The sequence below is a fragment of the Schistocerca cancellata genome, chromosome 4, assembly GCF_023864275.1.
Source record: "Schistocerca cancellata isolate TAMUIC-IGC-003103 chromosome 4, iqSchCanc2.1, whole genome shotgun sequence".
NCBI lineage: Eukaryota > Metazoa > Arthropoda > Insecta > Orthoptera > Acrididae > Schistocerca > Schistocerca cancellata.
In genome coordinates this window covers 115,845,591-115,857,803 of record NC_064629.1, presented here as the reverse complement: position 1 = coordinate 115,857,803, position 12,213 = coordinate 115,845,591, and the positions used below count along the sequence as shown (strand labels likewise).

The 12,213-nt window shown below is 44.8% G+C and overlaps 1 protein-coding gene and 1 non-coding gene across 4 annotated transcripts in view; both read left to right on the top strand.

Annotated features, from left to right (window-relative positions):
• The window catches only part of LOC126183887 (neurogenic locus protein delta), a 1,431,801-nt gene that overhangs the window by 490,849 nt on the left and 928,739 nt on the right, over window positions 1-12,213 (top strand). The gene's annotated exons all lie outside the window — the stretch shown is intronic.
• Window positions 9,724-9,798, top strand: Trnas-cga (transfer RNA serine (anticodon CGA)). Its single transcript has one exon. It is a non-coding gene; the product is annotated as a tRNA-Ser (tRNA).

Here is a 12,213-nt window from a genome sequence, read left to right as displayed (position 1 = left end):
TGAAGGACAAGGAAACTTTTATGGCACTTCTAACCTTCCTCAAGTTATTAGCCGAGGCTCATTCAGCGGTTTACGAGAGAAAGAGAGACAGACAGAGAGAGAGAGAGAGAGAGAGAGAGAGAGAGAGAGAAACGAAAATATCCGATTTTGATGCTTTGAGCTTTTCTCATTCCCATTCTTCAGTTGTTGAATGGAGGCTCGAAGCCCGTCAGTATGTGGCTTACCCTTTTGAACTACACTTCATGACCAGCGTACCAAAGGGTATATTCAGCAGGATAATGCCCAACTCTCCAGTTCACACCAAAAATACCTCGAGGAAGGTACGAATTTTTAACTGACATTTCCCGTCCTCTGATTTGTCATCCAAAGAGCAAGAATCGGGTACGATGGGAAAAGGCATTATGCTTTCATACTAGCAATAAGTGTTTCAGATATGGCAAGAAATTTCTCAAAACGACTTACAGAGGTTTCCCATGATGCTACAGATACACCTCGTACCTCATTTTGATGCTGATGATGAACAGTTGTCATTAATGGAATAAAAGTTTAATCATTTAACCTTTATTTAATTGAAATTTCCGCCAAGTATGATAAATTTTAGGCTGGGTTTTCATGGTGTAATACTTACCATTTCTATCAATATATTGTGACGTAACTAGTAAGTCACATGTCGCTAACTGACTGTATGTATGTATGGTTACTGATGACTTATTATCCGAAAGTTTCTGGATGAAGGAACAGGGCTTGTGAAATCTAGAGTATTAGGCTCGTTAAATTCCCCGTTGCTGTAACGTGGTGAGAAAGGCCAGCTACAAGCTTAGGACACTGGGTGACCAAGGAGCAGACTTTTGGGACGTTTCCCTGAATTCTCCCAAGGACACTAGAGCCACGTGAGAAGTTTGGCGGAAGTAACGGTGCTGCCAGGCCGTGGTACCGTACGGTGCCTTCTAAGAGCTGTGCGTAATACAAGTGGTCCCTACGGGGCAGCCAGAAACGCCCTTGGCCTTACCTTGAAGCATACACAGAGAAAGATCCACCGCAATAATACAACGCATAGCGTGGGGATGAGCTGCGTTTTGCAATCTGGACGAATTTTCAGCCAATTAGGGTGAAAGTTTATCCAGTATCAACTTTACGCAAATACAACAAGCGATTTTTGAGACAATTCTGTGGGCTTCCTCTGTAATTTTGAATTTTAGGTGCAATTCTCAGCTGTCACGCGGTTAGACGGTGTCGCATTCGAGTATGTGGTGTTCACCGTTTGGGGGACGTCTCGCCGCTGAGATTTCGCGAGGTGTCCGGCCCAGCCTGGCGCTTTTTCGCTGTTGTTTTTGAGTACATGTCGCAGTTAGCATTTTACCCTGCGTTTCCTCTGAGCAGCACACAATTTGCGTGTTTATTTCACAAAGTGAGTTTCCTTTTCATATTGGATTTCTTGTACTGGGGTCGTGTGTTGATCTTCTCCAGTTTTATTGCACTTACGAGCTTGTCAGACTTTGAAATGTCAATGGCTTTTTGAGGAGCAGTCTTCCACAGAGAATTCAGGTGTCATCAGCATTCAATCAGTGCAGTCAATATAGAGAAGAAATTTGAGTTATGGCTGGATAACTTGTTTCTGTTTATAATTCCATGCGGAGTAATTCATTGTCCGTGACAAGGTGAATTGCTAAAACAGTTTCCTGTGAACAGTGGACCTTATTATTCTTAATTAATAAATTAAAAATTAACTTAAGTGAACATAATAGTTTTTACTGACCTACAGCCATCTGATGAGACGACCTTTTTCTCTAAATACATCATGTGGCTCCATATGCCTGAATTGTGCTCTCTTGTTATCGACATTCCGGTATAAAACAGGTGTCTTAATCTGGAACTTTTTCTAATTAACCAAGAATGATAATCGTTTGAATCTCTTTTTATGAATTCCTGGGTGTTTACATATTGGTTATTAAACCTCACCTGAATCTGCGCTGAGGAGCGTCAGGTGTTTCCGTGAAGAATATTCCATTTTAGCGGTACACTGGATCGAGTCCTGCTATTACACCCACACACGCATTGAAATCACCTTCTCATACCTGGGACACCACAGCTGCAGTTGGGGGGGGGGTCGAAGAAGGCACTGCCCAAAAAGTTGTCATATTATTGACAGTATCTCGTATTGGGCACGAGAAAGGTATAGCGATCTTGCAAGAATGTCCGAAAATCAAAAATACTCTTATCACCTTCATGGAACAAATAAGAGAGCGAGAGGCCTTTTGTCCAGTACACCGCGTTGATCTTCGTACGTGGGAAACAAGTCTCATCTGGGAACAGAAGTGTCTTCGGTGTAATGGCATAGGGAGCCGTACGTAGAAGAAAGGCGAGCATTTTTTGAAACAGCTAATACAACTATGCATAAGATTCACATATCAGTCGATTTTCGTCCTTACCAAGTGTGTAACAATGAGGGCAAAGCGGCGAATCTGTTATGTTAATGGTGTGTAGACGAAGCTGTGTCATGTATTTCCCATAAACAACCAAATACCAGCTCACACGAGCGTTCGTGTCGAGGAGGACATGGGCCAAGCGATCGTCGGATATCGGCTTTCCACGACTTTCCGAGTATGATTTCTCATCACTGGGCGAAATATCACGTTACGTAGGGTTCCTGGTATTGGAAAAGTCGGCATGGACATAACTGTATTCGACGAAAAAGGTTCAGACATGTGAGAGAGAGGAAGCAATATGTGCTACTGCAACGGGTGCCGCGCGGAAAGGAGGGGCCAGTTCGTCAAACAGGCTTCCCGATAATCCGGTTCGGCGACGGGTCCACGATTTAACCATCGTACTTACATAAAGGGCAGCTGCTCTCGCTTGGACGTTGACAAAATCGAGGCCGCCATCTAGAGGAAGAAATGTCAGTGTGTCGTAGCGGACTTTTAAGATAAGACTCGCACTTACAAAGTAGCCGAACGCAGCCTGCAGTCTGTGCGCCATTGCCTTTGGCATCGGTAAAATCTGTGCTGTATGGAGTAGTCGCGAAGCCAGATGAGTGTTAACAAAATCGACCCGTTGTATCATGTCCAATGTTCTCAAAAGGTTGCCACAAACGTTCGTGCGGATAGTTTCAAGGAGGCGTTTATAGTTAAATGAGAGCATGCACTGTATATCACTCGTGATCCCCAAACATTTGAGCTTGGTCACTAATGGCAGTGGAGCCACACTCTCTGCTAGGAGGCCTCTACCAACGAACATTGCACCAGATTTCGTCAGGTTCACACGGCTTTCCGCAGCAGTCCGATACTGGTTGATCCATTCCAGTGCCTCTCGCACTTCATCCCCAGATAGAACCAAGAACATCGCGTCATCTGCGTGTGCACTACAGATGAAAGCATGCCCCCTCATTACCTGTCAACCGGCTCATCAAACCGTGTAACAGTGACTTAAGGGCGATTGCACAAAGGAGTATCGACAGCGGACGTCCCTGGCGGACCGACCGCATGATAGTAACAGGGCCAGCCATAACGAGCACTCGCGACCTGGCACCTCGGAGGTGTCGCAAGACAATGTGTATAAACGTGTGGGGGCAGGCCATCCGTCGCAGCACGCTTTCTAGAAAGTCAAGGCCCACTATATCAAAGGCGTGGTCAAAGTCCACTGTCACTAAGGCACCGCGATTACAGCAGGTCGCTGCCAGGGCTATGATGTCTCGGTAATCGCTGAGCGCCATCTGAATGTTACTGTCACCACCAAAGTACGTTCTCTCCATGGAGATGACTTGAAGGACGACACGTCGAAAGCGAGCGGCAAGAATTCGAGTAAAAATCTTGAAGTCACAATCAGTTTAACATGGTCAGCATCAGTTCTTCATACATCCATTTCCAGCGTGAAGCCACGATATCATGGAATGTGCGGTACAACTCCAGCGGAAAGCCGTCAGTACATGGAGCTTTGTTTGCAACACCCTCACGGAGAGCATCAGCATCGGCAGTAATGGTCGCTGTGAGAATCTCCGTAGCAGCCCCGTCAAGTGTTCCTGTGAACGAGTGGAGGACATCATTCATTACCGCGATGTTCTGGTCCTCTGCTGCATAGAACTGTTTGTCTTGAACCAAAAAGACGACTGCGATATCATTCTGGGACGTCAATCGGCTACCATCTATCATGTTGAGGGCGTTGACCAACTTTCTCCGGCAGAGCTGCTTCTCTCGAATAATATGAGGCATGGACAGGAGTTCTCCTAGTATCCAATACTGGCATCCACCACGTACTATTGTGCCAAATGCGGCGACGCATAAGCGAAACTAGCTTCACCTTAATCCGTTGAATTTCAACCTGTCGTTGAACAGAGGGGGCATGGCCTGAGAGTTCGCTGAGAATTGTGAAATAGTATTCCATAGTATGTTGTTGCCACAGAATTTTGTTGCGACCGTAATTCATCGTCGAACGACGTAAGCCAGGCTTGGCGCAGTCGAGCCACCACAGGAGTGTTGAAGGATACGTTGGAAGGCGACTCACACAGTTGCTCCACGTCGTCTCTGCGACCTGCTTGCATTCAGGATTCTTGAGGTGGGCGACATTCATCTCGGCCGAGCCACACCTTCTTCCAAAGTGGGTGATACGGTCGGAGAAGGCTACAGGCCACAACTCAGCGTCAGGCGTGGTAGTTACGATTCCTTGGGAAACATAGACATGGTCAGGACTACTTGCTGAATGGCTGGTGAAATACGTATATCCAAGCTGATCACCATGCAAGCGGTTCCAAGTACTGGTGAGCTTAGGTCATACACGGGCAGCTTGAGTTCCTGGCACGTGGTGAAATAAGGATATTGGTCCTTCTGGTATATCACACAACCTAAGTCTCCTCCAAGAAAAACATGGTCGTAGCAGCCCATTAACATAGGAGCGGCCTCCTCTGAATAGAATCGCGACGTTCTTATCGCTAGACATTGCCCGAGGGACCGTAAACATTGATGATTCGAACGGCATGGAAAGTCACAGCAAGACCCCTAGCCGATGGTAGGTAAACCTCTTCGTCTACCTCAATGCCTTCTTTTAAAGGGATAATCGTCACACTACCACTGTTAAACATGGCGGGAGATAAGTAACATAGTCATATAGTGTAGGAAACGTCGCCAGGCGAACTTCCTGCAGAAGGGGAATCGTAGTTTGACAGGGGTGCCAATGGTGTTGATATTGATGGAGCCAGTCCTGTAATCTTGTCGCGGAATTGTGACTAATGGGACGGTCATGGAGGCAGGAAAAGCAACAGCGAACAGAAGTGTTATCCCAGCTGGCTGCACATCCCCAACCTGTACCCCTGTCGATTAACAGTCGTGGGTTGGAGCAGCATCATTAGCTGTTGTCACAGCATGGATGTTTCGTCTTCTACATCATCAGATCATGCAATGGCGCGTGGTTGTTGTGTGTCCAATGGAGTACTTGTCCAGTCCGAAGACGTTGTTACGTCGGTGGTGGTAGAGTGGTGCTGGCTGAGCTGCTGTTCAACGTCCATAGGCGCAGTACATGGTGCATGTGAAGATGGTTGTACGTCCGGCGGGGGGGGGGGGGGGGGACCGTTGATTGCGCACATGTTCTTCAGTGTCCGAAGACGATTGAGGATCCGGATGGTCAGCATCGGTAGGTACAACCATGGAGTCAAGGACCATCCCCTGCACCAGAGATTGCTCACCACTGCACAAGACAGGAGGAGGGTGCAAGGGCGTCGTTCCGTCCGCAACACCCTGAGGCACTACCGGAAAAAAATGGTTCAAATGGCTCTGAGCACTATGGGACTTAACTTCTGAGGTCATCAGTCCCCTAGAACTTAGAACTACTTAAACCTAACTAACCTAAGGACATCACACACATCCATGCCCGAGGTAGGATTCGCACCTGCGACCGTAGCGGTTGCGCGGTTCCAGACTGTAGCGCCTAGAACCGCTCGGCCACCACGGCCGGCCGTTATGGAAAACCTCCACAAAAGTCAACGGGAGCGGTCGTGGACTGCTGGTCCCCAGCCGGTAACTGCGCGATTCTAATTTGCATACATTTAGAATGGAGGTGTCCTTCTTGGCCACATCTCGAGCGTGTCTTCAGCTGGTCATCATAAATTATAACTGCACGACATCCGCCAATATATAAGTAGGAAGGCACATGTTTAGTTAGCTCTGTGCGTATGTGTTGTATTCCATTGAGATCCGGGTGCGTGGTGAACTGAACCCAATTTTCAGCTGTACGACTACTCACCTTCCATATGGTCGGAATGCATATACCACTGTTTCTTAAGGTACCTGGAAAAGCAGTTCAAATACACGGATTGTCCACAGTCAAAGTTCCGCATGTTCCCCTGTTACATTACCGATGTGTGCATCAGGGTGACGGAACTTAAAACCACTTGAACATAGAATTCTGTCACATATTTCTTCATAAATCAATTTCACGCTCACACACTGTTCACTATAGGTAAGTGGATACCAACAAGATCGTTGCATTAAACCTTCACTTCTTCTCTGATAAACTTTTCGATTTAAAGTGCTTTCGGTCGAGCATATTCAGGTGAAAAGCTAATCTAGCGTCGTTTTCTGTGGCCGCAAGTCATTCTTTTTCTAATGAAATTTAGCACGCTAGTACGGCAGAACCATGTAAACAACTCCGCGAGCGGGGTGCGCGGCGAGGACATAAACAAGACATCCGTCCGCTAGCCTGCCTGTTTGAGTACTCTTCACGCCCAGCTTAAATTCTCAACTATTCGCGTATTACATAAATATTACCTTTTAGCCAAATAGATTGTTTCTTTCCGCCTCTTTATTGATATCCAAAATAATTTCATGAAGTGTCTTTGTCACAGTGGGTACTTATAAATACTGAAAGATACTTTCAATAGTCGTTTTTTTTCTTTGAAACTTTCCTGCTGCACATCATTGCTATTTTCTTAGGGAGGGAAAGCTGTAGATGGTACCTAGTACATAGAAAGAAAACTGTACATTCTCCGTTGTTTCTATCACAGAATATGGCTGTATGAGTACAAATTTCGCAGAACTCTTGGCAATTCCCTTCAATACCAGTTTACTTTTGTAGACCTGCATGGGCTGCCACTCTGTATATTTGACAGGTGGATACTGTTAAGCAGGAAACTGACGTTTTGTAATAATAATGATATATCGTATTTTGGTGTGTGGTCTGCAAGCCGTGTATCATGCGTGATGCAATACGTGATATTTGATCATTGGCATAATGTGCTAGTGAAAGGAATTATAATTACTACTTATCGCACCATCTAGTTTTCTGACTTTCTGCAGAAGGTTTAGTGAGTTTGATCAATTAATCAACTAAGGAATATTGTTTCTGCTAACACAAACATTCAGATTATCGGCGGCATTTGTATGAACTCCAGTAGCAAGGCATTGGTTAGAATATCGTCATCGCACCTTCGTATATACGAAAACATTTGAACTAACATCTGATTTTACCAACATGGGTTTGTTAATTCCATGGCAGAGTATGGTGTTTGTGTTTCAACCCTACGTCGCCGTACCAGTACAGGCGTCTAATGGTAAGTCATGACAGTCACACTACTAACAAAGAAAATGGTGCACCGCAGTCTGGACATCATTCCTGTAAAGAGGGATGATGTTTGGTTTGTGGGGCGCTCAACTGCGTGGTTATCAGCGCCCGTACAATTACCCAATCTTTGCTCAGTCCAATTTCGCCACTTTCCTGGATGATGATGAAATGATGAGGACAACACAAACACCCAGTCATCTCGAGGCAGGGAAAGATCCCTGACCCCGCCGGGAATCGAACCCGGGACCCCGTGCTCGGGAAGCGAGAACGCTACCGCGAGACCACGAGCGGCGGACATTCCTGTAAAGCTGGGTATCCATACGGTAAATAGTTTTCCGTCTACATTGGCTCATGTAGCGAAAGTTTAACTACAGCCCTATTTGTCAAGTTACTGACTGTAGTCTCCATTGTTTTCGAATACTTTCTCCAAGTAGTTGAAGGATTAAACGATGCATCAGTGTATTTAACTTTCCTGTTAGTGACGACAATCCTCCTTTACTCCATAATAGCGATATAATCCCTAAAATCAATCGTCATAGTTGTTTTGAGCCATGTTTCTGACAAAGCTGTAGGAGTTATATTTAGGGCAGTGCAGAGCTCATTGTAAACTAAATACAACCAATCTGGTATTGCGTAAACATTATTTACTGCTTCAAAATTTTTTCAATCGTTTACCATACTCACTCAATTATATTGCTCACTGACAACTGCCTATGTTTTCTGGATTAATAATATTAATTGTGGTATCGTAGATTGAGACCACGCCACTGGCATTCTACAATTGGTAATGGCAGTGCAAGTGTCTGTCAGATGCCGATAGCGGTCGTGTATGATCCGGCAAACCCCATGGAGCGCATTCATTGGGCTACACCTCCAGCGGCTCCGTACCACGGGCGCCCTCTGCTGCTGCAATATAGGGTGATCGGCAGTAGCCACACGACCCAGTCTCAACGAGGCGCGGCCTAGTCGCAACGGAGTCGCTACCGAGATGCATCCCAGTCACGGTCCTGGCTATGAATCGTGCACTTCTTAACAGAGCGTCTCCCTACGATGCTCTTGTTGCTGTTGTATTGCTTAGTTCCTGTCGTTCCCTCTGGAACATAGGACCGTGACGAAATTTCTCCACCTGGTACGATTTCTAGCAAGTCTCTTCACTTCACTCCAGGTTTTGGCAGGTTTTACCATCCTCTGCATCTTCTCTCTCGATCGTCCTTTCCCACGTCTGTTTGGGACGACCACGGTTTCTAACTCCTTGAGGGTTCCAATCCAAAGCCATCCTTTCAATAGCTCCATCTGGTTTCCTCAATGTATGCCCAATCCAGTTCCGTTATCTTTCTTTGATTTGTATATTGACTGGTTGCTGGTTTGTCTCCCTCCAAAGATCTTCATTTGTCATTATATCTGGCCATATTACATTTAACATACCCTGGAGACAGCGGTTGATAAAAACTTGGAGTTGGTTTTTGATGTGATTAGCCACCTTCCAAGTTTCGCAACCATACAACAGAACAGCCTTCACATTGCTAGTGAAAAGCCGGACTTTGGTCTTCTTTGAGATGTTCCTATTTCTCCAGACAGGGTACAGTTGTACAAATGCACCATTTGCTTTGCGGATGCGACTACGGACGTCCTCCTCAGCGCCTCCTGTAGTCGTGACTATACTTCCGAGATAGAGGAAAGATTGGACCTGTTCTTCGTCCTCTCCATTAATGGCCAGCCAATTCGTGATGGTCGAATTTACTCGCATTTCTTTAGTTTTGCGAACATTTATCTTGAGGCCTGTAACTTCCGCCTCTGTCTGTAACCTGTCCAGTTTCTCTTCGATGTCTCGATATCGTTGTGCCATTAAGCAAATGTCGTCTGCGAAATCTATATCTTCGAGACTATCCCGCATCCCCCGTTGTACACCTCTCTTCCGTCCCCCCCATCACTCTCTTCATCACATGGTCCAACACCAAAAGAAATAGTGTTGGCGAAAGAATACACCCTTGTCGTACTCCCGAATTAACTTGGAAAGGCTCTGTTAATTCTCTATTATGTAGTACTTGGCATTCATAGTCTTCATACATTTCCTTGATGATGTTAATAATCTTTCCAGAATGAGAGCTTCTGTAAAGTTTGGAAGGTAGGAGACGAGATACTGGCAGAAGTAAAGCTGTGAGTACCGGACGTGAGTCGTGCTTCGGTGGCTCAGTTGGTAGAGCACTTGCCCGCGAAAGGCAAAGGTCCCGAGTTCGAGTCTCGGTCGAGCACACAGTTTCAATCTGCCAGGAAGTTTAATAATCTTTGTTGGAATGCCATATTTTGCAAGAGTACCCCATGTGCCTCTTCGATTGACAAAGTCGAAAGCCTTTTCAGAGTCAATGAAGGTAAGGTAGAGGGTGTGTTGCCACTCCGAACTTTGTTCCAGAATAATTCTGAGAGTATTGATAAGGTCCACACAGCTTCGATGTGTGCCTGCTCTCTCCTCAGTTGTGCTTCCACAGAATCCTTAATTCGGTTTAAACTGATCCTCGAAAGTACCTTACTCGGTACTGACAATAGGGTATTTTATTAGCTGGGCTTTATGGCTGCATGTTCATTTGTAAAGAGTCCTTGCAAGCTTGGAGAAAGCTATCAGTCAAGTACAGATTCCGTTTACTGTATTCACTTGTTCGCTAATCATATACGCTTCTGTCCAGTTTTCCTACTACGGCAGCTGCTGCTCCACTTTGTAGTAATACACAACATTAATGAAGTCAGCATGCTGTCTCTTAACTGCAATCAAATCTTTTACGTCGCAGAAATTCGTCATACATCATTCCTCTCACTCTTCACTCCTTTTCCTCGACCACGTTACCATCTCCTCTGCTCCACTCCCCCACCTACTCACCGTCTTGATCTTCAAACCTATCACTACTCCTCCTTCCTCTTGCGCGTTAAGTAAATAAATAATGACGTAATTAAATGGCACAACACACACAATATTAAATACATAGTAACGTAATTAAGTGGCATAACACTCATAATATTACGTATCCCAAAGGAGGAGGACATTTTTACATCAAAGGAAAAACTGTCAGTTAAACTGGTAACAATACTCACCAACAACACTCAGAGAGATGTTTAACCAGAAAGATACAATCATCAGACAGTAGTGGTGCTATATTGCGCTGTGTCTGACATCAAGAAAGATATTGTTGTATAAATCAATGTGAGATTGGTTGGATATAAAATACCGTAAAATCAACATGTCTTGTAATTAACTGTTTTTTGGGCTACAAGAGGCAGTCAAATGAAAGCGAGACCGATGGAAAAAAGTGAGTAAACTTTTTATTATTTTCAGATTAATCGACGTATTTTTTAATACATTTATCCTACTGTTTTCTAAGGGCTACTAATTTCTTTCTTCAGGACAACAAAAATACGAAAATCGGATGGAGAGAGATGGGGACTGTTCGGAGGATGTGTAAGGGCTTCCCCTCGAAACTTTTGCAGCGTAGTTGAAACAACGTTAGCTATATGTGGGCGAGTCCGCATGTATTAACAGTTATGGCGTTTACTTTTAAAATAATAAACAATTTACTTATTTTTTCCATCTGTCTCAATTTCATTTGACTGCTTCTAACAGCAAACAAGCGAGACTGTAAGTATCTTTTGTTATAGGCATTGCAAAGACATATTTAAAATATCTTCAATAGTTATAAAGCAACTATAGACAATATGGCCACACAGATGATGAATTCAGTTATTATTTAAATTTGACATATTCCCATTAATCAGATTTTACGCGTATTAAGGACAGAACAGTTTTGTTCGAAACTGTAATATTACGAAGCAGTTTACTAGCGCTGGGAAAACTCTGTCGGAGAATAAACAAAAATTGAATGTACGTAAGGAACACACAGGAGAAAGGATAACATGGGCATTGAACCGTTCCGCCAACAGGATTTTTAACTGATTACCATTAACGTTTGGTGACAACTCTTTCCGTAACTTGCAGCCGTCTGTCGAGCAACTGTATTGTGCCTGACAGCGTTCTCACCCTAGGTTGATGCGAAAAATTTAACTAGTCCCTGGAAGTCATCTGATTGGTCCTGCTGTTAAAAAATATTTATATTATACTAATAGCGACAGTTCTACATGAGATACGACTTTGGTTTTCTGACACTGTCAGATGTTTGACCATCATGATTGACAGGAAGTGTGTTAGATTAAACCGGTAGCTACTCAACCGTCAGTAGTAATAGTGACAACCTAGCTTCCGTAATTACTAGAGAAAATAAAATCAGACTGTCCATGCAGCTTCAACACGATACCACAGTTCATCAAGAGTAGTGAGTGGCGTATTGTGACGAGCCAGTTGCTCGGCCACCATTGACCAGACGTTTTCAATTGGTGAGAGATCTCGAGAATATGCTGGCCAGGGCAGCAGTGGAACATTTTCTGTATCCAGAAGGCCCGTACAGGACCTGCAACATGCGGTCGTGCTTTATCCTGCTGAAATGTAGGGTTTCGCAGGGATCGAATGAAGGGTAGAGCCACAGGTCGTAACACATCTGAAATGTAACGTGCTCTGTTCAAAGTGCCGTCATTGCGAACATGAGGTGACCGAGACGTGTAACCAATGGCACCCCATACCATCACGCCGGGTGATACGCCAGTATGGAGATGACGAATACACGCTTC